This window comes from Lissotriton vulgaris, chromosome 9 (genome assembly GCF_964263255.1).
Source record: "Lissotriton vulgaris chromosome 9, aLisVul1.2, whole genome shotgun sequence".
NCBI lineage: Eukaryota > Metazoa > Chordata > Amphibia > Caudata > Salamandridae > Lissotriton > Lissotriton vulgaris.
The window spans coordinates 92,702,027-92,726,473 of NC_141697.1; positions in this window are offsets into that span (position 1 = coordinate 92,702,027).

Sequence of the window (24,447 nt, forward strand, 5' to 3'; positions counted from 1 at the left end):
GCTCCCAGCATTCCGGCAGGCCTACTATGCGCACATTGTTCCTGCGGGCCCGTCCTTCCGCATCCTCCGCTCTGTCCTCAAGGAACTCCACCCGGTTGAGGAGGTCGCGTATGTGCTTATCCGTCTGTACCAGCTTGGGCGAGGCCTCCGCCATAGCCTGTTCCAGGACTGTGGTGCGTTCGGAGAGTTTCTTGTGGTCCGCCCTGAGGTGCGTCAAGTCCACTGCCACCTTATCGATCTTGGTCTCCAGCGATGTACGGGTCAACTGCATTGATTCTTCCAAGCGCTCCATGGCCGTCAGCATGGTGTCTAGCTTGGAGGCAGTCTGGTCAGCCTCGGGGTTCTTCACCATCTTTCCCTTATTTAGTGCCCCACCGGTTCCGGTCTTCGCTCTAGTCCCCCCTGACATGGGACTGGTCAGCGCTGCAAGGCAGCCGGGACGGCAGGCCTCCACAACCTACACCGCAGGGTCCTGGGCGCGTCAGCCCCAAGGTCAGTCACTCTGTATTGCCCACTCCGGACGGCGTGTAGCTGGTGAGGGGATCGCTATTCCGCTAGGGCTCCCGCACAGTGACACCACCCAGGGAGGGTGCGAAGGTTGCGTCGCAGTCGGTGTAGGGGGCCCTGTGTGCCGCTGGATGTCACTTCAAATGTCGCAACGGCAACTCGCCTCTTGGTAGGCCCGCGTGCAGGCTGGTCGGGCCGGACCACGTGGCCTCTCTGGCCACCCCCGTCTCCCCGGGCCTGGGAGGATCAGTCTGTCTGGGTGACACTGGACAACCTCAATTGTGGTGGAGGGCGTCGTGTCCCTCGGCGTGAGGCGAGTCACGGGGCACTGCGCGCGGGTTTGCTCGGGATCCGCTCCCGCGTGGCCAAGTCCAGCACCCCCGGTGTGGAGTCGCCTTCCAGCAGGGCTGCTCAGGTGTGGCTGTGGTCATTGCGGAGCGTAGGCTGGGTCCTGGGATATGGGCCAGGTCCGACGCTGGCCGGTGACCACCCCAGGGTAGAGAGGGGACAGGGATCCAGTGTGCACGATCTCGCCGCCTCTGCAGGCAGTTGCAAGGGCTCACGTGCAGCAAGGGCAGTGGAGGCCCCAATCGGCGCAATGTAGTCCCCCTCCGAGGACCGCGTGGCCCAGCGGGGTGTTCCTGGCACTGTCTGCCAAGCGGGTCGGTGCTCCAGGCCTTAGTGGCCGAGGGTGTCGCCGCCGCCACTAGATGCAGGGGTTCCCGGGTAGTGGGGTCGCTGGAGGCACCAGGCGCAGCGGCGCGGTCCCGTCCCCCACTCCGTGTAGATCGGGGGCGGGTGCGCGCGGCGCGGCCTACCTCGTATGTCCGGATCCCCGGGCTCAGGTGATTGGAGCTGCCGGCCGGAAGTGGGCCCAGGCCGGGTAACTGCTGAGGCTGCCGCCGGTCGGAGGGTCTGTGTCTCCAATCCTCCCCAAAGTCGCACAGGTGATGGGTCAGGCTCCGGGGCACACTCGGTCCGAGTTTGGGACAGCCACTGCGGGAAATGACGGAGAAATGGCCCGCGGTAGGGGAGCTTCACTCGGAGCTCAGGCCAGGCACGTCCGCTTACATCGCGTGCTAAGCCACGCCCCTTGTTGGTAATTGTCCCCATATTCCGCCTAAATTCTGTCTGGAACCAGGGGATTCTGTGAGACTCTTCAATCCAGTCTTGCAGCTTTAGGAGGATGCAAGAGGCGTAGAGCTTTGCTTCAACGTCTATCAACGATATGAGTCTGTAATTTGTTGGGTTGCCATGGTCACCATGTTTAAATATTGGATGAATCACGTTTCCCTTCCATGATGCAGGTACCTGTGTGTCATGATAGATTTGGTTAAACAGTGGCGACAGGATTTCTGCCCAGAATTCCGGGTCATGTTTAAAGATGGCATTGTTTATCTAAGAAGGGGGGTTATACCCAATGAAATCCACATGGGACCTGGGTGCTATACGGTGTATAAAAGAAGGGTCCCTGTAGAGCTGTGTAAGTTTGCTTTATTTTATTATAAAAAAATTCAAAGTGGTAGATACACACAAACACTGTCAATTGATCACAATGGATGAACCATATAATTTGGTAAGTAAAGTGCCCCAAGAAAGGAAATGGGAGTGAGATAGCGTGATGCTGTGGAGGAAAAAGGACAGTGAGGGAATAAAGTTGGTGACAACTTATTTATATCGAAATTAATTCACATTGCAATACATTTCAAAGGCTTCAGATCCCTGAGCCGAATTAAGGGGTCATAACATATCCCCAATGTTTTAAACAATTTCCGTTGACACAGAGGTATTCAAACTGATGCGGGCGTGTCAACTGAACAAAAATTGATAAGGTAGCCGTCGACGTTTCGACCCCACACTACATTGGTAGGCGTATTAAAGGCCTTACATCGGGGTCTTCATCAGGACAGGGTAAACAACAAGGGTGCACTACAATATCTAAAAGTAAAAACAATATAAAAATATATAAATTGGGGGCAGACATTCAATGTCAAGTTACCGTAGTGAGCGGTAAACACATTACTAATACTATTACCATGGCTACTAAGGGGCAGAAATGCAAATGAAATGCCTATTATGAATGTAACATCTTTAAAACAGAAAGATTAATCACAACTTGGGTACAAATTATAACAATGTCTAACAATTTGCATACAACCTATAATTGGTATCTCACTTCATCGTATTTAAGCCGACAAACACAAACACCGGATTCCTGACTCGGCCAGGGGAAACCAAGCCGTCCAATAAATACTTATAATTCCATAAAGTTAACCTTTAGGGGGATGTTTAACTCGGGATGACAAGGTGGTGTCCATTAGGTACATTGAAATAAGGTGGAGGAGAAAAGATTATTTCATAGCGTAGCTAAGGAGTAATTAACATAAGGGAAAATTGAGAGTGGCCATACATTTCTGCAGGGTTGAGTAAGTAAATTAATTGTAGCAAAAACCACGTACCTGCTCAGTGCGAGCAATGGACATGACTGTATCCAAATCAGTCTCGTGTGTCCATAAGGCAGTATCTATGGGCAGGGGGAGGAGTGTTAATGAATGAACCACCATTTCAAAACTTAAATTACCACATGATATGTGGATAAGGGCTTACCTATACAACCCGTAAGGGCTTGCTGTATCCAATTCTAGTCTTTTCAACGTGTGTCTACACAATTAGAGCAGGCGGCGATGCGTCGCTAAGGATCGCATCACTCTTGTGTGACAGGCAAGGAATTGTGTCCATAAGGCTGTATCTGTGGACAGGGGGACGAGTGTTAATAAATAAATAAATAAACCACGATTTCCAAAATGGAATTCTGACCTCATGTGTCAGATCGGGCTTACCTACACAGCCCGTGTGGGCTAACTGTATCCAAATCCCAGTCTTTTCACCTCATTTCTAAACAATTAGGCCAGGCGGCGGTGCGTCGCTGAGGATCGCATCAATCTTGCCGCATCTGTGAGTGGTAAGAGGTTCCAATTAAAATTAAAAATAAAGAACCTCGAAGACAAGAAAGCAAGCGGTGGCGTCTTTGAGAAATAAGGTCTTACCTTCTCTGTGCTTAACACGGAGCTCTAAGTTGCAGTCTTCCCCAGCTTACCGACTGCAAACAAGTGGGAGTGTAATGTTAGGAGAGCTTATGAAAACAAAGAAGGGACGGATCGTTTGGGGGGGCAATGCTAGTTCCTGGTCTTGTGCTGATCTTTCTGGCCCCACTTCCCTCGAGATGTATTCTAAGTCCTTTAAGTGATTACTGATTGAGTGCTCTTTTGTGATTGACCTGTGGGGGGAGTGTAATTTTTCCGGGGTAAGATTTGTGATTTTTTCAACTGAATTGTGAGTGTGTCTTACCTCCCGTAAAATGTCCATCAGAATTGCAGGCAAACTTGCTAGTTTTTCAATTATTGAGCCACAACCGCAACAAAGCTGTTGTTTGTTAAACTCTGATTGGACCTCTAGCTTCCCCTGATTTTTTATTAGTGAGGTAAGTGCATCCATTTTCAAGTTTAAGCCCGCAATTTGGCCTGCCACTAGAGTAATGAGGTCGATTTGCACCTCCATTTTATTCGATTGAAGGTTCAGAACTTTTATGGCTTGATCTAAAGAGTTTAGTAAGGTCTTGATCCAAGTAGTCGACTGGTCTTCTTGAGTCTTATTTGAAACTTTCATATCAATATCCATTGAGCTGCCCGACGAGATGGTTATTGGTGCAGTTTGATTTACGTAAAGGTCATTTATTGTCATATTGTTACTGTCATTTATGGTGAGGTTTTGCTGGTTTCTTTTTTCTACTGGCCCTCGAGGAGTAGACATCGCCAGACCTAGACTCGGGTGTAGGTTTTTCGGGCTTGGCTCAGATCGTAATGCTCTGCCTTGGGTTTCTAGGTATATTGAAATCCTTTCCGTCAGTTCTTCCAATTCAGAATCATTTGACAAAAACAATGGTTTGTGCCATGGGTCACTATCGCACGAGGATTCTGCGTGTAGGTTGTCCTGGCTTGTTGGGCCCTCCTTGGGTCTTGTCGGACCTTTAGGATCATTTACTTCCACCACATCGGTAGATATTATACTGTCAGTTGTTTTCCGGCTGTGGTCCTTTGTGGTGGCATCCGCCAAGATGTGCTTTTGAGCTTCTGTGTGGTCGTTTTCCCCTGCGTGGGGGTTTAGATGGTGTACTTGTGCGGTAATTGTCAGTATGCTTCCCTTGGGTGAGGGACCCTTGGATTGTGTACAGGGATTTGGCCCGTCGCTCATGCTTGACTTGTTTTTTTCCAGAGAGGGTAGAATGTTAATTGGGGAAATTGGGTTTGGTAAGTTGCTAGCTTCAGCTGTTGACGTGTAGATCGCTGCAATTGGATCCTTTAAATAGAAGAATTTTAGGAGGCCCGACTTTCTTGCGAATTTTGACGTTGATTCGGGGGTGGGCGCTGAGACCAACCTCTCCCTTTGAACGGCTTGAGCCCCCTAAGATGTGTTGGCTACGTTTGTCTTCTTTGGATTTTTCGGGGGTTTCTTGTTTTCCACCGGTCGTCGAGTTCTCCCTGACCTCATTGTCCCTCGACTGGGCAAGGCTAGCTTGGCTGGACAGGCTCCCCTTCCACCTTCCGCCGTGGGGCTCTGCGCTCTGGCGTGTCGGCAACGGGGGCTGGCGTTGGGCGCTCTGCGCCTTTGTGGTAGCCTGCGCCTTGCTGGAGGTTTAGGACTCGTGGTTCGGGGGACCGGGCTCGTGGTGCAGGTTCTGACGCTGATTTAGCAGGAGATGGCGGTGGTGTAGGCGGTGGCCGAGTGGAGACTGTGTTGATTGTTATCCCAGCGCAGTGCTAACACCCGCTCACACCCGCCTGCAGATCGCCTGCTCCGCAAAATCCAGGGGTTACAACGGGGCAGGCGGCTCCGGTGGCGCTGATGCTGGCTGCAGGCTGTGGCTTCTTGGACCTCGCGGACTTCGCGGACTGTGAGCACCAAAGCACCAAAGCGTCTGCCAAAGCGTCTGCCAAAGCGTCTCCCTTCCGCACATGCAAGGGTAGTGCCTCTCTGTGATTCTGTGTCTCCTTGAAGTGCAATGATTCAGGGTATTTTCCGCTTAAAAAAAAACCAGTACACTCTGGTAGCACTTCTTGGCTGTTGTCAGTGGGTTACTCCGAGAACAGTCAGGTAGTCGACCTCTCAGATCCCCCAAAACCGAGCCGAGCCGAGCACCTCTTAGCGCCTTTTAGCTCCTTGTTGATCAGTCCCCTGTTCTCTGCTCGCTCCACTTCGAGGCTCACACGAGTTTGTCCCTGGACGGTCACCTGGGGGCTGGCCTGGAGGCTGGGAGCCCCCGCACTGCCACTCTCTGCTCTCTCCCGGCAGCTCCGATCCTGCGGGAGGGCAGGGTAGTGGAGGTGGGATGGGGCTCAAGTTGGTTCGCAGGACTGGCTGACCGCCAAGAGCTTGGGGAGCCCAGCCCAGTCCACAGCCCAATCCGGAGTGAGAGACGACCGGGGGGGGCAGCGTGGTGCCTGTCCGCGGGAGCCGTCGCCGCCCGCTAACAACAGCCAACCCGCCTCGCTCCCTCTTAACAGCAGAGGCCTGTGGTTGTGGCAATTCCTTCGGCCACGGCACCTAGCCACGGCACCTAGCACTCGACACCCGGCGCCCGGCTTTGGGCGTCTCCCCGTCGTCTTCCCCCGCTGCTGCGGTCGCGGTCTTGGCTTGCTCTCTTGCTTGCTCGCTCTCAGCTTGCTCCTCCTCCTCCACTCAGGTGCGGCAATGGGTCAGTAGTATCCACATAAGTTCAGGGTTTGAGGTGCAGTGATTCTCTTTCGATGGCGTGGGCCATTCACCATAGGAAGGTCATGAGCTCCCCTGATCATCGCATCCTCCAGACCGTTAGTATAGAGAGTGAAGAGGAGGGGAGCCAGGACACATCCTTGCCTAACTCCCTTTTCTACGTCGAATTCCCTTGTTAGTTCCCCCTGCACCCCATAACGAATTCTAGCTTTGGCGTTAGAATAATGTTCCATCAGAATCTTGAGCAAGTTTTGCGGGACGCCCATATCACTCAGTAGAGTCCAGAGTTTCGAGTGGGACACGCAGTCGAACGCGGACGAAAGGTCCACGTAGGCCATATACATGTCGCCCCTTTTGACATATACATATTTATCTATTAATAGTGTCAGATTCAGAGCCTGCTCTATGGTCCCCAACCCCTGGCGAAAGCCATACTGTAGGTCTGAGATAATCCTGCCATCGTCCGCCCAAACCTGTAGTCGTTCAAGTATTAGTCGTCCTGCCAACTTTCCTAGCGAATCCAGGAGGGAGATGGGACGATAGCAGGTTACCGACCCCCTATCTCCTTTTTTGAAAATTGGTACTAGTATGGATTTGGACCATGAAGCCAGGAGACCTATGGAGCATGTTGCATTGAGTACTCTGGTTAAAAGTGGGGTCCAAATGTCCGTCTGGGCTTTAAAAAGGTCAATAGGGACGCCGTCTGGACCCGGTGCCCTACCGTTTTTACTTGCACACAGGGCCAGATCAACTTGTTGCATTGAAAAATGAAGGTCAATCGGGAACAGATTTTTAGGTTTATCAGTATGTGCAATGTTCTGGGTGGGCTGATCGTGGCACATGGGGTCAGTTGGGTTGATCATGAATATCTTAGAAAAATGCTGGACTCACTCCTTTTAGTCTATTACCATGTCTATTTTAGGGTGATCTGTGTTGTTTACTCAGAAAGGGGACTTAATGACTTGCCGGAAAGCAGCTGAGTTTCTGAGGGCACAGCTTTCGTGGAGTTGTACCCAGAGAAGGGACTTTAGCTCCTTTTTCCTGTTCTTTAGAGCTGTGTTATATTTGTTCCTGAGTTCTCTTATTTCTAGTGGATTTCTCACCTCTTTCCTTAATGCAGATTTTAGGTCTTGGTACGCAGACGTACGTTCATGGTTAAACCCACCCTTTTTTGACTTGGGTTTGTGTTTGAGTTCTCTCCATAAGGCACCATTTATAGTTTTAATGATCCTTTCGAAGTTTGAGATGATTTCCTCATCTGTAGTATCAGGATCAAGGCATTTCAATATGTGTGGAAGGGCCCCTGTAATCACTTGAGTAGTTATCCCCTGTGGGTCTACTTTCCCCCATTTCAGGGCATAGCCGTTTAATCTGTTCAGCGTTAGGTTATTTTGGTCTAGGATGGAACCAGGGTTAATTTTGGAATTACAGGCTAACGGGCATGAGATACTTAGGGGGTAGTGATCACTGAGTGCACTAAAGTGTCTTATAAATAATGTGTCCCCTATCCTCACCCCGTTTGAGACCAAGATGTAGTCAATTGTTGTATGGTATCCCTGACCATGAAAAGTGGGGGCCAGTGTTGCCTTATCATTGCGGAGGTTATTTGCTTGGACAAGATTTAGCTCAAACATGATTTCATTAAGTTGGCTTCCAAGTGTACTATGCCTAAAATGGGATATAGGGTTTTCCCATTCATCGAGGATGCCCCATATGTTGTTATCGCCAGCTGGACACGTGCCCAAATTAAAGTCCCCCCCCCCCAGATTATCACTATTTCCATGTTAGTCTTTTCTGTAAGGATTCGAAGGGTGAAGCGGATCGAGGATACCAAATTTATTGCCTCTTTCTCTGGGAGATTGTCGTAATAGTTCACTATAAGGAACTTATCCCTATTATTTAGGGTAAGGGCAAGAATCTGATAGCTACACTCAAGTTTTATAATTTCTATTTCCATCGCTGTCAGAAGATTGGAGATGTAGATGGTTAAACCTCCCTTTGCTCGTCCTGAGGACGAGGGTATTGCTGGTGAGAAGTAGGTCTTGAACCCCACAATATGTATGGGGTCAAGTAACCATGTTTCTTGTAGGGCGATGATGTCGAAGTTGGAGACAAATGTCGTCCAATCTTCGAGTAAAATTTTAGTGTGTTGCCCTGCTATGTTCCAGAATGAGGCAAGGAGGGAGGACCTGGATTCACTCTCTTTAGGTTTCCTCTTTCCTGTGTTTGTTAGAGTGGTTTTTGGGTCCTGAGGGGGGCTAGTTGTGACAGAAGGTTGATTTGTGGGAATGAGAATAGTCGCAAGATCTTTAATGCTAACCTTGGGCTCATTTTGTTTTGTCTGGCACTCGTGAGGGGTTAATCCGAGGTTCGTCTCGGTATTTTTGGAGAAAGGAGTCATGGAGCTGTTTAATCTTACATGTGGTATAGAGCTAAAGTGCAGTCAATCCACTCCTTCAAGTCCGGAAAGACACGCATAGCGATTTTGAAGGAGAATTGGATGGTTAGCCTGAAGATGTTTACTAGTTCTAGGGCAGGGGTCTTCAAACTGTGGGGCGTGACCCCCAGGGGGGCCGTGGAACGATGCAAAGGGGGTCGCGCCTTCACCGTGTCACTTCTGCCTCCAGGGCTTCAGCCCCCATCCTGTGTGTCAGCCAGGCTGCTGCAGTGCAGCTCGCGCTCCTGGGGCCTCGGCTGGGCAGTGTCTGGAGTCTTATCTCCAGCCGCGTTTTCACAGGTCTTTAAAGACCATTAGCATATTTTCATGCCTTTGTTAACTGATTACTAAAGATTCGTTTTTTATGGTTCCAGTACCCCCTGGGCCCCCACTCTGCCTATTTCTTACATTTGTATTTTTACACTTACTGCTGTAGTGTGAGAATGCATTTAATGAAAAGAAATATAAAGTTGGGTTGCCAAAAGAAACATGCCTGCTATGTGTTGTTTAAAGATCCTGCAGAGGCCTACTCTTGACACTAAATTGAGTTATAAATAATAAAGTATGTATTAATTAGGTATGTGACTGTTCTGTCTTTATTCTCTTTGATTATTAGTCATAGATCATTAAGGCATCCCTAGTACACAATTAAAAGTGCTTTCTATTTATATTTGCTGTTCTAAGTATTCACAGATAAGTGCAAAAAATACAGCTGTAGGTGACTGCTTATTTCTGGGCCATCAAAATAATGAGCTGGTAACCCTAATCATTAGACTGGAAGTTTGTTGCAGGATCAGTACATTATTAATTTCCTCCACCCTCGAACCCTGATTAATGCCATTATAGCAATAATTTAACTTATATCTGAAACCCTACGCTTCAAGCTTTTGGGAATGCACCCTGCTTTCAGACTACTCACTTCTCATTCTCGCCTTCACTTTCACTTTCACCCTGCACTCCCAACGATCATAATGCACTCACACTGATCACCATGCACTCATAGCGATCACCATGCACTCACACTGATCACAATGCACTCACACTGATCACAATGTACTCACACTGATCACCCTGCACTCACACTATTCACCTGCTCGCCCTGCACTCACACTATTCAACCGCTCACCCTGCACTCACACTATTCACCCGCTCCCCCTGCACTCACACTGATCACCATGCACTCACACTGATCACCATGCAATCACACTGATCACCATGCACTCACACTGATCACCATGCACTCACACTGATCACCATGCACTCACACTGATCACCATGCACTCACACTGATCACCATGCACTCACACCGGTGTGAGTGCATGGTGATCGGTGTGAGTGCATGGTGATCGATCACCATGCACTCACACCAATCACCATGCACTCACACCAATCACTCACACAATTCACCCGCTCACCCTGCACTCACACTGATCACCATGCACTCACACTGATCACCATGCACTCACCCTTGCTGCTCCCGGCCATGGCCAGGTGAGCTTCTAATGTGGCATCGCGTATTCCTGCGGATTGGGAGGCCCTTCACAGAGGTTGACTAGACATCTTTCTGATGTTGATTGCTCTATTTTGGTTATAAACTGGTACTGATGGGGTGAAATCTTTCCTCAGTATTACTGTGTTTAAAAAAATTCTAAATAATAAAGCAATGCTACCCCAAAATACGCAGCATCACAGAACATTATTTACATTTTCTACTCACACAATTTAGTCAAGCCTGTCGCATAATTTGGTCCTCACCTTCTTCATAACCTAGAGGTTTAGAAATTTTTGTCAGGAGGGGGTCTTTACGCTTGAAAATGTTGACGGGGGGTCTCGGCATCCAAAAGTTTGAAGACCTCTGTTCTAGGGTTATAGATTCTGAAGTTGGGCGGAAGGACCAATAGGGACCTAGGGTAGAAATAGGTCAAGTCACAGGGTAAGATAGACGTATTTCCCTTTTCAGGGAACCAGTTTAGGATGTGACTTTTCTGTTCTGTGTTCTCTAAAGTTGATGACAATTATGTCTCCCTTTTTATCCTTTTTTCTGGCACCAAGCCATGAGAGGCGGCGGACGTGCAGTATCTCGCCATTTAGATTTGGAGGGAGGGGGCGATTCTGCCTGAGCCAGTGTGTAGTTTTATTTTTTAGCTAAGAATGGTTTTCCCTCTTTCCTTCTTCTAGAGTTGGAACTCCTGTTAAGACCACCACTAGTGGAACTGCTTCCGGTGGCAGTTCCACTCGGCGCTCTCTTGGCTTTATTAGTCCTTCTGAGGAGTTTTTATCGTGCCTACTTTGTTACCTTTTGGGCCTCTCCGACTACGTGTTGTTTGATATGGTGTGTTGTCTTGCCAATATCTGGCCTAGGAGGTTTTGTTTTGTCTGACTCTGTGCTAACTGGGTCTTTTTAGACGGTACGGTTTGTGGACAATGCCATAGGTGGATTTTATGTTACCGGCTTGGAGGTGCGATTAAATAGCCCTGCACTTGTCACTAGTTTTTCCTCTAGGGAACCGAGCCTAGCTTCTATTCTTTTGAGTCTCTCTATTAATGGGAGTGTAGATGCTCTAATTAGATGTTCTATTGTTCCTGTTAAGTCCTTAGAAGGGGTTTCTTGTATCAGGCGTGGTGGAGGAGTGCCTAAGTCATGTTTCGTCGCAGTGCTCGGTGTATGGGGTTTAGCTGATTTACCGAAGTCTGTGTGACTAGTTTTTTTCTTGTGCGATTCGTACCCTTTTTTCCTACGTTTCCTCGGTGGTGAGCCTTATGCTCTGGAGTGTTTGGAATTTTTCAAACTTTTGCGTGTGACCTTTACTGGAGGTAAGGGCGTGTCAGGGATAAGTTCAATCTCTGGTAATGGATTAGGATGAGGTGATGAGACTGGACTATGTGGGATACTGACTATGTCAGGGGTGGAAGTTACATCTCGTAAGAGAATAGGGATACTATTAATGCTATTGACAGTTGTGTCTGGGTCCTCGTTTTCAGCGAGATCACTGTTATGTGATATAGTTTCTGTCAGAGGCCTCGCAGGCGAGATGCGCTTATTTTTGATCAGTTCGATTGAGCGCTGTCGCTCAGCTCGACGTTCTGCAAGCGCACTCTCCCTGTCAGTATCCAAGGGAATCCTGTACACAAAGTTGTCCAAAGTCCCTTTATTGACAGAACTGGAGTCTTTTGTGTTGACTAGAGCCATAATGCAAGATTGCGCTTAACCGAGGCGAGGATAAGCAGGGCGAAGTTAGTGATTGGCCCCGAGGTGCTAGGAGCTTAATTAGGAGGAACTAGCAAGCCAACGGAGGGCAGGACACAACAAGGGAATCAATCAATCAATCAAAGACATTTATAGAGCGCACTACTTACCCGGAGGGTCTCAAGCCGCTTGGGGGGGGGAGTGGTGCTGCTACTGCTCGAACAGCCAGGTCTTGAGCTTCTTCCTGAAGGAGAGGTGGTCTTGGGTCAGGCGCAGGTCGGGAGGGAGGGAGTTCCAGGTCTTGGCGGCCAGGTAGGAGAAGGACCTTCCTCCTGTTGTCGTTCTTCGGATGCGGGGGACGGCGGCGAGGGCGTGACTGGCTGATCGGAGGTGGCGTTTGGGAGCGTAGAAGTTGATGCGGTTGTTGAGGTAGCTCGGGCCTTGATCGTGTAGGGCTATGTGTGCGTGGGTGAGGAGACGGAAGGTGATTCTTTTGTTGACGGGGAGCCAATGCAGGTCTCTCAGATGTCCGGAGATGTGGCTGTGTCGTGGGATGTCGAGGATGAGTCTGGCTGAGGTGTTCTGGATCCGCTGGAGTCTCTTCTGGAGCTTGGCGGTGGTTCCGGCGTAGAGGGCGTTGCCGTAGTCCAGTCGGCTGGTGACGAGGGCCTGGGTGACCGTCTTCCTGGTCTCGGTGGGGATCCACCGGAAGATCTTCCGTAGCAAGCACGACGAGGAGACGGCGTTGACTTGTCTGGTCATGGAGAGGGAGGAGTCCAGGATGAAGCCCAGGTTGCGTGCGTGGTCTGTCGGTTTGGGTGCGGTGCCCAGGGCGGGGGGCCACCAGGAGTCGTCCCAGGCGGAGGGCGAGGAGCCCAGGATGAGGACTTCCGTCTTGTCTGAGTTCAGTTTCAGGCGGCTGGTCGTCATCCACTCGGCTACATCTTTCATCCCTTCGTGAAGGTTGGCTCTGGCGGCGGCGGGGTCGTTGGTCAGGGAGAGGATCAGCTGGGTGTCGTCGGGAAGAAGGTGTAATGGGCTTCGTAGCTTTGAATGCAGGAGTTTTTTAAGAAGGGTGTCAGTGGGTAGGCCCAGCCCGGCCTCCTTCGGCTCCTGAGGGCTACAGAGGGCCCGCCCTTTGCCCAGGCTTCGCCCGGCATCCCGCGAAGCGGGGCTGTCGCAGTTTATATGCGCCTCCTGGCGCCTTTCCCAGTGTCAGTGCCCGCATGGGCTGCTGGGAAGTGTAGTTCCCGCAGTCGCACTCCACTCGGCGGCACCACTCGTGAGCTGGCAACGAGTGGGCGGCGGGAGGCTGGCAGGATGTCCCGGCGGCTATGTTGCACCGAGGCGGTGAGTTGATTGTTCCCTTCGACAATTCTGCGTCTTAGCGTCCTTAGCGTCCTTAACTTTTGCGGAAGGTTTCCCTGAAGGTTAGAAGGTCTTTGGTCTGCCACCGGGGGATAGGGAGGGTGTTCCAGGATTTGGTGGCGAGGTGGGAGAATGATCTGCCGCGTTGGTCACTCTCGGATTCAGGGGTCGGTGGGGAGGGCGTGGTCTGAGGAGCGGAGCTGGCAGGTGGGGGTGTAGAGGCCGAGTCGGCTGTTGAAATACGCTGGTCCGGTGTCATGGAGTGCCTTGTGTGCGTGGGTGAGGAGTTTGAAGGTTATCCTCTTGTTGATAGGGAGCCAGTCAAGTCTCTCGGGTGGGGTGTGATGTGGCTGCGGCGAGGGATGTCGAGGATCAGGCGTGCGGAGGCGTTCTGGGTGCTTTGGAGCCGTTTCAGGAGTTTGGCCGGGGCTCCTGCATAGAGAGCGTTGCCATAGTCCAGTCTACTGCTGACGAGGGCCTGGGTGACCGCCCTTCTTGTTTCGGTGGGGATCCACTTGAGGATCCTGTGAAGCATGTGGAGGGTGTTTAAGCAGGAGGAGGAGACAGCGTTGACCTGCTTCGTCATGGAAAGGGTGGAGTTGAGGATGACCCCTAGGTTGCATGCGTGGTCAGTGGGTGTAGGAGGTGCTCCTAGTGCAGTCGGCCACCAGGAGTCGTCTCAGGCTGAGGGGGTGGATCCAAGGATGAGGACCCTCCATCTTGTCCGAGTTCAGCTTCAGTCGACTGTTTCTCATCCAGTCTGCGACGACCTTCATTCCTTCATGGAGGTTGCTTTGGGCTGTTTGGGGGTCTTTGGTGACGGAGAGGATCAGCTGGGTGTCGTCGGCATAGGGGATGATGTTGAGGTTGTGTCGTCGTGCGACGTGGGTGAGAGGTGGCATGTAGACATTGAACAACGTTGGGCTGAGGGATGAGCCTTGGGGTACGCCGCAATTGATCCTGGTGGCTTCGGAGTGGAAGGGGGGAGGCTGACGCTCTGTGTTTTGCCGGAGAGGAAGGAGGTGGTCTAGTCCAGGGCCTTCTCTTGGATTCCAGCGTCATGGAGGCGTGTTCGTAGTGTGCGGTGGCAGATCGTGTCGAAGGCGGCTGACAGGTCAAGGAGGATGAGGGCCGTGGTTTCTCAGTTGTCTACCAGGGTCCCGATGTCATCGGTGGCTGCGATGAGGGAATTTTTGGTGCTGTGGTTGCAACGGAACCCGGACTGGGACAGGTCCAGGATGCTGTTCTCCTCGAGGAAGCTGGTAAGTTGTTTGTTGACAGCCCCTTCGATGACCTTCGCAGGGAACAGGAGCAGGGAGATGGGTCGGAGGTTCTTGAGGTCCTTGGGGTCCGCCTTGGGTTTCTTGAGTAAGGCGTTGATTTCTGCGTACTTCCATCTCTGTGGGAAGGTCACTGTCTCGAAGGAGATGTTGATGGTTTTCCAGAGATGGGGGATCGAATGGTGCTGCTGGCTTTGTTGAAGATGTGGTGTAGGCAGGGATCGTCCGGGTATCTGGAGTGAACGGTGTTCATGATCTAGATGGTGCCGTTGTTGTTGGTGTTGGTCCAGGAGAGCAGGCGGTTGGTGCGAGTGGTGGTCGTGGAAGCGGGGGTCTCAGCGGTTGCCAGGGTGGTGATGGTGTTGAAGCTGTTGTGTATGTCTGAGATCTTGCAGTGGAAGAAGGTGGCCAGCGAGTCACAAAGGTCTTGTGAAGGTGGGATGTCGTTGCTGTTGGAGCTGGGGTTGAAGTGTTCCTTCACGATGTTGAAGAGCTCTTTGCTGTTGTGTGCGTTGTTGTCTAGGTGGTCTTTGAAAGAGGTCCTTTTGACGGATTTGATGAGGTGGTGGTGTCTGCGGGTGGAGTTCTTGTGGGCTGTGTAGCTTTCCGGAGTTTGTTCAAAGATCCAGTTTTTTTCGAGTTTTCGACAGGTTTGCTTGGAGGCCTGGAGGTCTTCGGTGAACCAGTTGACTCTCTTGCTGGTGTGGATGTTGGAGGGTTTCTTGAGCGGGGCGAGGGTGTTGGCGCAGTCGTTGATCCACTGTCTGAGGTTGCGGGCTGCGGCATTGGTCGGGTCTGCGGGTAGGCTCTGGGCAAGGGTAGTGGTTAGCTGGTCTTCGGTGACTTTGCTCCAGCAGCGGCGAGGCATCTGCTGGGTGACGTGGTGCGTGGTGGGTTTCCGGAAGGTAAAGTGGATACAGCGGTGGTCGGTCCAGTGGAGTACGGTGGTCTGGTTGAAGAAGATGCAGGAGCTTGCTGAGAAGGTGGGGTCAAGTGGGGTGGTGGGTGGGTGTTGTGATGAGTTGTCTGAGTCCAAGGTTGGCGAGGTTGTCAATCAGGGTGGAAGAGTTGGGGTTGTTGTTGTTCTCAAGGTGGAAGTTCAGGTCCCCGAGGAGGATATATTCCATCGAGGTGAGGGCGTGTGTGCGGATGAGGTCGGTGATGGAGTCACTGAACTGCGGTCAAGGTCTGTAGACGAGTGTACCTCTGAAGGTGGTGTAGAGGTCGGTGTTGATCTGGAAGTGCAAGTGTTCTGCGGTGCTGAGGGTGTCGTCGGTGCTGGTTGAGACTCTGAGAGTGTTCCTGTGGACGATGACGATTCCTCCTCCTACTCCGTTGGTGCGGTCCTTGTGGGTGATCTTGTAGCCTTACGGGATGGCTATGGCGATGTCGGGTGGCAAGGAGGGGTTCAGTCAGGTCTCCGTCAGGAAAGTAACGTCTGGGGTGTTGGTGTTGAGTAGGTCCCAGAGTTTGACGCTGTGTTTGCGGGCGGAGCGGGTGTTGAGCAGGATGCATCTGAGGAGGTTGGGTTCTTTGGTAGAAGGGTTGGCGGGCTGGCTGCTGGTGACGCTGCAGTTCCAGCAGGAGAAGGTTCCTGGGTGCCCCTCGGGCGGCCAGGCAGCAGGTGCATGAGCGTCCGGCATTGAGTGCATGGAGGACGCTGTAGTCGTAGTGGAGTCGGGCGTCGTGGTGTTTGCGAAGGCCAGGGGTACTGGCGCTGGGCACGGTCCAGGTGCGAACGGGCGCAGACAGGCTTGCCTTAGGAATGCTTCGGCACGCCAGCGGCGCACCCGCTACGCGCATCTGCTGCGCGCCCTCCATATGAGGGGATGTGGAAGGGAGGAGCAGCTGGGAGGTGGAAGCGGGCGGCCAATGGGAAAGCAGGGGGGCGGGGCCGTGAGGAGACAGCAGCGGGAAGAACAAGGGGTGAGCAGGTGGGTGTTACAGCAGGCAACAGGGGGAAGGACAACAGTGCTGAAAAAGAGACACAAAAATACGGGCACAGAAATGCAAGATGAGCAGTACTGACAAATGGCAGAGCGCAGGCAATGCGTGGGGCACAGACAATTGCGACCGGCAGCAGCAGCAGCAGCGGGCTCAGGGCACACAGGAGGGCTGTGTGGCGGTGAGGGGAGTGACCTGCCTGGTGACAGGGTCAAGGGTCGCTCTCCTCACTGCTGCGTGGCCTCCATATGAGGGAGGAGCAGCTGGGAGGCAGGAGTGGGGTGGCCAATGGGTGCACGGGGGGGGGGCAGAGGGACGCAGCAGCGGGAAGAACAAGGGGGGGAGCCGGCGGGGGTTACAGCAGGCACCAGGGGGTAGAGGGGGGAAGGACAACAGTGCTGAAAAAGAGACACAAAAATACAGGCACAGAAATGCAGGATGAGCAGTACAGACAAATGGCAGAGTGGAGTGCAGGCAATGCTTGGGGCACAGACCAAATGCGAGCGGCAGAAGCAGCGGACTCAGGGCACAGGAGAGCTGTGTGGCAGTGAGGGGAGCGACAGGGTCAAGGGTAGCTAACAATAACACCTTCCCTTACATCTTTTTTACAACATCCTGTACCCTAACCTGAAACCCAAACCGATCTCCAAATTTCAATTAACTTAAACAAGTTTATTAACCCATCCTTAATCATTATCCCATTATTAACACTAATTCTTACCCCTGCCCTTACCTGTACATTTTATCACAGAGCATCCCTCACACCACACCTACCCTAAACCTAACCCAAACCTACCGCTAAATTTCTCCCTCACCCCATCCCTCTCCCATGCATTTGTACGCTACTTTTGTAACTTTTTGGTATATATTACATTTTATCATTGTCTGCTTTTCTACATTTATACTTTTTATCTCTGCTCTTTGGCCACTCTACCTTGTTTCTACGTACTGAAAAGCAAGTACGAATAAAAAATCCCATAAAGTTAGTTCTTTTGAAACACTGCCTGGTGGTCGTATAGGTGTCAGAACCATGGCGGTGGCATGCTGTGTCTCTGGTGAAGGGCCACGGCAAATGCTGACACCGTTCAACACCTCCTGCACATCCATGTACTGTGCGCCATGCACCATATCGTGCATGGCACACGGTGCACGGAGGTGAATGGCGGCACTACGTGTGCCTCAGTGTCACTTTTCAGTGGCCTAGGAAGGGAGAGGGCCCTGTTTTGGGCCTCCCAATATCTCTTTCTGTCAACCTTTTCATGACGGTGTTCACCCCATGAAAAGGCTGTCAGTTAGGGATATCCAAATCCTTACGGTGGTGCCTGCCTCTACACCGCCGCTGTTGTTGGACACTCTATGATCCTGCCAGAGGTGGCGGTCTTTCGCCCGACCGAATAGGGTCCAACCGCCAGCATTTTAATCAGGCGGTTGGAACGCCACCGAAGGCCGAAGGCCTGTTGGTGTTTGGTCCGGCCCCCATCGTAATTATGCCTTAAGTTTAGACCTCAAGTCTAAGTTTAGACCTGAAGTCTAACTTTTGATCTGAAGTTTAACATTAGACTTGAAATCTAAGTTTAGACCTGAAGTGTAAGTTAAGACTTGAGGTCTGAACTTAAACTTCAGGCCTAAACTTAGACTTCAGGTCTAAATTGACCTTTGTGAATTGGGCCCTATAAGTGTTGGTTCCAAGAAAACATCAAGCTAGACTTATGCTTGACTCACTGCCAGCAGAGACACCCATTGTCCATGAGAGCAACAAAGGCTGCTACCAGTCCAGAAAATAGGAAAATGTTGTGTTGTAAATAAATCGATGGAACTGGCCTGGATTTTATTAGTGCCTTTAGCCAATGGGTATACACACAATTGAAAAACCCATTGCAGGACCCTAGAAACATGGGGGCAGATTTACAAGCCCCTTGCGCCACTTTTGTGTCACTTTTCCCATGTTAAAAGTGACGCAAAAGTGGCGCAAGGGGCTTGTAAATCTGCCCCATCGTTCTGAGGGTGGCTAGTTACACATGAAGGGAAAATGCAGTTCCCTACAGAATCCACAAAGAATGCAGTTGATTTAATGTCTTTGAGATCTCCATTGCCTTCTTGGTTTGGCTTAATTAGGGAGACATTTGAAAGTTCATTATCTCTGAATGTTTTAATCCTTTCGATAACAAAATCCCATTTGAACAATTAGAAGTGGTGCATTGCTGCCAGTACATGGTCCAGGGAAGCCCCTAACCACACAAGGAGAACAAATTGAATTACCTTTTCACTTGTTGATAACGTGATTTTAAGAATCCCATTTATAACCTAATTAAGAATGCTCTAAATTCCAAGAAACATTGATCTGCCATTTAGCTTCAGAGAGGAATTCATTTACCTGCAGAAGGCCGCCAGAGGTGGCAATGCCGCCACCGCCACAGGTGAGCCGCGTGTAATTAAGCCCAGTGCGCACCTCCAGGTCTCTTTGCTCGGGAATCATGGTTTATTTGCTTTCTTTTCTGACCAGTAAGTGGATCATCATTTATCCAAAGCATGCTCTCGAACTTTCCGAAAAGCAATTGCATTCTGGGCCCATGGAGGATTCTTTGTCCTACAGAAAAATAATTTATTAAATAATAGGATATTGATCCGCCAACCAGCTTAATTCCTCAAGAGCAAACTCTGACATGTTCTCCTCTTTAAAGCTGCAGTCTTGTCAAGTATTTAATGAAGCACCTGTGACATTTATTTCGTCTGATTCAATTGTTTATCGCTGAATTTGAAGGGAACTTAAATGAGTGAGCCCTCTCCTCTGAGGGTGCCCACGGGGACCAGCTGCGGGCTGGCAATGTCATTACTGTTTGTGCAAACTTGAAACAGGTTGAGCGTGTTTTTTTAAAGACAAGTTCTCTTGGATGTCCTGCCAATTGCTAACTCCAGATGAGGTGAGCTGTAGGCGAATGTGCCTGGGGAGCTAATATGTAGGGGTGATGAGAAGCAGCAAGAATAAGGCAAACACAAACTTCCAATGTCAAGGTCACTTTGTGTTTTGCACAATCCATTAAAACATGCTTGCTTTTAGCTCCAGATAGCTGTAGACTGGTAGCATGCCATGTGTGTGGCATGAGTGTGGCCTGCAGCCTGTCCTACGCAGGTGGCATAGATTAATGTGTATAGGTTGAAGTGTACAGATCCTGTCACATGTAGCAAGGTGCACTACTCAACCTCTTACAGTGCTCTAAATTGAATTCTTGTGAGAACAAAACTATACAACTACCATTTAGATAGCAAATAACTGCTAGGTAAACACTGCAACTATATAGCAAAGATTGACAATGTTTCATTTTCAAACAGTGTTAAGTTGATGTGACATTTATTGTACAATTCATTTTAACATCATGTTCCGTTAATCATATTCTGCGCCGTTGTTCCCAATGCATTTCGGAAAGCCCTTCATCAGGGGTACACCGGTCTGTGATCAATATGGACCATCAATGTGGGAAAAATGATGCAATGATAATTCGGACACATGAAGTAAATTGTCTTGTGCAAGTAATTCATCTGAAATTGAACACGCTGCCAACTGGCCATGCTACTTTTCCTCGTGCACCAACATTTACAGACCTTCCCGAAGCGGCACAAATTATGCGTGCAACTTGTTTATGGTTCTGAGTTTGTCATCTAAAAGGTGTGCAGGTTATATTTATTACCATCATAATACTCGGCAAGTCTCCACATGCTTAGTGAGGTGCCCCGAAAAGAAGGAATCACTAAAAGACTCCCTCATAACATTATGCCAATAAACAGCTTAACGCGTTTTGAACTATTAAACAAAAAACCTAGACAAGATCTGTCATTCACACTGACTTATTTTTTTCTTTCCAGGAGTCTCCACTGGGCCTTTCTCGGAGGCTGTAAAAATAAGTCCATCAAACTAACAATTTTAATTAAAGAGATAGCTGGAAAATCACATGCTGGCAAACATTTTCAAATAAGGACAATCTTGCAATCTGTCTCAATGACAATACTACAAACTTTTGAAAGTGGGCTTGTTTGTTGATGTTTGACGGAATTATCAAGGAAATAGTGCATGGATGTCAATTAAGGGTAGCGAGGGGTCGCGGATGCTAAGATGCATTTGGAAAGGGGCGACCACTCGGTCCCCCCGAACGTATGGTGGAGTGCCCCGACCCCCCCGGGAAGCCATCTTGGGCGGGAGGCGAGTCTCGGCTGGTATGCCCAAAGCGGCGTAGCCGGGGCGCGCTTTTTCCCGCCCAAGAGTGGGTTGTCCTAGACACTGAAGCCGCCAGCCACGCCCCCGGAGGCGGGTGGAGGCGGGTTTACGCCCGCCCGAAGAAGGATAAAAGGAGCGACAAGCCAAGGAAGCATCCTCTTGTTCCTGTGCTCTGAAACTGCACCTCCCCGCTGCACGTGAGCTCGAGACGGAACGAAGAGCCAATTTTGAGCGTTTTAATTTTGTCTTTGTTCTTTCAGAGAATCAGAGTTGGACAATGCCGGGCAAGAAGGTCGGAAAGCGGGTCGGTACCGATCAGATGCTCCGCATGCTCGTGAAGGACATGGCCGAGATGAAGAAACAGATGGCGGCAATGAACGGTGTAGGAGGCCCTAAGCGAGTCGTCGGACCAGCATTGCCGAGAGTAGTCCCTAACGGGAGAGGTAGAAGGGCCAAGAGGGGAGCAGCTGGGGGAGAGGCCCCGGTTCCCGAGACGCCGCCGGCGCACCCTGATGCACCGACTGAGGCGCCGATCCCGGTCCCGAACAAGGGAGAACGAATTCCCGTTGTAGTTACCCCAGTGAACGGGGAGGATATGCCTCCCGAGTTGGCTGCACAGTTGGCAGCATGGTTGGGGAAAGAGAGTGAGGGGGCAACGGCAGATGACGCCAGGGCAGTAATGAAGCAGTTGCGGCAATCAAGAGAAGCTGCAAAGGCACCATGTCTTTTTGTTCCCCCGCAGGCTCCAGTGGGACAACCCGCAGCTTTCATGAGTTCGGCAGCGACTACGGTCACAGCTTCCGGTTCAGGTAAGCAGCTATTGCCGATTGCGAGGGAGGGGTCAGTACCCTCGAGAAGGGAGAAAGTGGCTCAGCATATTCCGATGGAAATCAAAGAAAGGATATGGGCTGAGAAATATATAAACATGTTTTCTTTATTAACTGATTATTACGAGATTGAGCATGTGAAAATGCAAAAAGAGTTTCTGCACCTGAGTGTTTGGCGCGCCAAGATGGCCGCTTTCAGAGTTGATGAAACGATAGGTAATTGGGGCAGAGCGTTTGGGATATTCACTGCAATTATGGGGGAACGGAGGCCTGAACTGTTGGCCGAGTTACCCGTGTACCAGACACGTATTATGGAGTTTTCTCAGACATATGAGGGCAATCAGTGGTTTTGTTATGATAATATTTTTCGTAAGGCCAAGGAGTTCGACACATCTCTGACGTGGGATTGTTACGACTCCATTTCCTGGCAAAAAATGGAGAAATCAGGCATAACAAAGGCGCCATTGTTGGGGAGGAATGGGGGCGAGTTTTCCCGCCACTCATCAGGGGCGCCCTTTCGGGCGGGATCGAGTAACGAGCACCATTCAAGGTCGAATGGCAATACAGGTAAAAAAGGGGTCTGCTGGAATTTTAACAGGGGAAAGTGTACAAGGCCCCAGGGGTCATGCAAGTTTAGGCACAAATGTGGGGGGTGTGGACAGTCCTCGCATCCCGAGACCATGTGCAGAGCCAAAACGGGTGATAACGGAAGTAGGGGAAGTGCCAAACAGGTCTGAAATAGCCCAAGGGGCGCCTTTACCTACCCCGGTTGATACCATGGCAATGATTCCTTGGCTCAATGAATACCCGGATCATGTCTCCGCTGGGGTGTTGCGAGATGGTTTTTCGTATGGTTTCCGCATCCCGGTGGGGAATTTTCAGGGTAAAGCACAGTGTAGGAACCAACTGTCGGTCCTGCAGAATACGGCGGTGGTACAAGCAAAGATTGGGAAGGAGGTGACCCGGGGTCGGGTTGCTGGACCATTTGTCATGCCACCAGTTGCTAATTTTGTTTGTTCACCCTTGGGAGTGGTCCCCAAGAAGGACCCGGGTGAGTTTAGATTGATACATAACTTGTCAGCCCCGAGAGGTCTTTCGGTGAACGATGCGATAGACCCGGAAGTTTGTTCGGTGCGGTACGCATCTTTCGATGATGCCGTCGCCATGTTGAATCGCCTGGGGCCCGGAGCGCTGATGGCCAAGTCAGACATCGAGTCAGCGTTCCGGTTGCTCCCGGTACACCCAGACGATCAGCGTCTCCTTGGTTTCATGTTTCAGGGACGCTATTACATTAAACTGTTTTCACTGGTGTGACACAAAAGCATGTGAAATATGATGAAAAGCCTCTACGGGAGAATGACTCTCAAGAAGGACCAGAAAGGGTCTACCTCTGCGAGAGGTGTAACCTCCTCCTTATTTTATTTATTTCTTTATTTATGCGTTTTTATATAGCGCGGACTTTACCCGAAGGTGTCAGAGCGCTTCACAGTAGGAACATAACTGATACATGAGAACATTACAAGTGAGCAAAATACAAAAGCAAACGTTACATTAAATGAAGCAAACATCAATCAATCAATCAATCAATCAAGGCATTTATAGAGCGCCCTACTCACCCGGAGGGTCTCAAGGCGCTTGGGGGGGGGAGTGGGGGGGGTGACAATCGTGTGCCAACAAAATACAAGAGGTAGCAAACGGTGCATTACAAAAGTGACAATCGTGAGCCAACAAAATACAAGAGGTAGCAAACGGTGCATTGTAGGAGGAAAAAGTGACGTGTGACGGTTATAAAAGCGTACAAAATAAACATAGAGGTATAATACTGCAATATATGGAGGACACTCAAGCACAAGAACAAACGTTGCGTAGGCACTGGTGGCACTTGTGCAGGTATCGAAAACAACCAAATGTAAGAGGTAGAAAACAGTGTGTTACAAGAGAAAGTGACGGGTGCATGTTACACACGAGTACAGAACATAGGTAGAAGGATAAAACTGCAAAAAATGGCAGACTCTCAAACCACAAGAACACACTGGGAAGACACTTCCATAGTCAAGTTAGTAGATTTTCTATAATGGAAGGGTTTCCTTCAGATAATAGAGAGGGCATGGATTACATTTGGAAGTGTCTTTGAAGGAGGAGAACTTTGAGGTCAGATTTGAAGGCCTGGGAGGAGGTGGTGGTCCGGAGCTGAGGCGGAAGTGAGTTCCAGATTCTCACTGCGCTGCCTGAAAAGGATTGGGCCATCGATCTTTCCTTCTTGAAAGTGGGAGGTTCAAGCAGTAGATTTTCCGCATTTCGTGATGGTCTAGAGCCTCCAGAGAGTTTCAGTTTATTCGCCAGGTAGCGCGGAGAGGAGGAGTGCAAGGCTTTGTGGGTGATGCAGGCAGTCTTGTAGATAGCTCTAGCCTCGATGGGAAGCCAGCGGAGGGCGGATAGCATGGGAGTGATGTGGTCGCTTCTTTTGGCCCCAAAAATGAAACAAGCTGCTGAATGGAGAACAGACTTAAGGGGGGACAGGTGGGATTTGGGGAGGCCAGTCAGAAGCGAATTGCAGTAGTCCAGTCTGGAGAGGACCGGCGATTGGACCAGGGTTTTAAGGTCATGCTCCGGGAAGAAGCGAGAAATCCCCCAAAGAAGGCGCAGTTGGTATCGGGCAGACTTTGCAATTGAATTAATTCCTGGCAAAACGGCTAAACAGGGTGTGAGCCCAAAAGGCGAGCTTCAAAATGTAGTCACACAGAAGAGAGGCTGCTCTGTTGCTTGTGCAGACAGACTGGCATTGGGGACAGAGGAGGGGAAGCTATGGCAGAACCTTTTTTTACTGTGGGTGTGCAGTCCCCAGGCATCCACACCTTAGGCAATCAACCACATGCTCTCAACTCAACATCTACTATAAGCACTGTTTACTCTCTTTG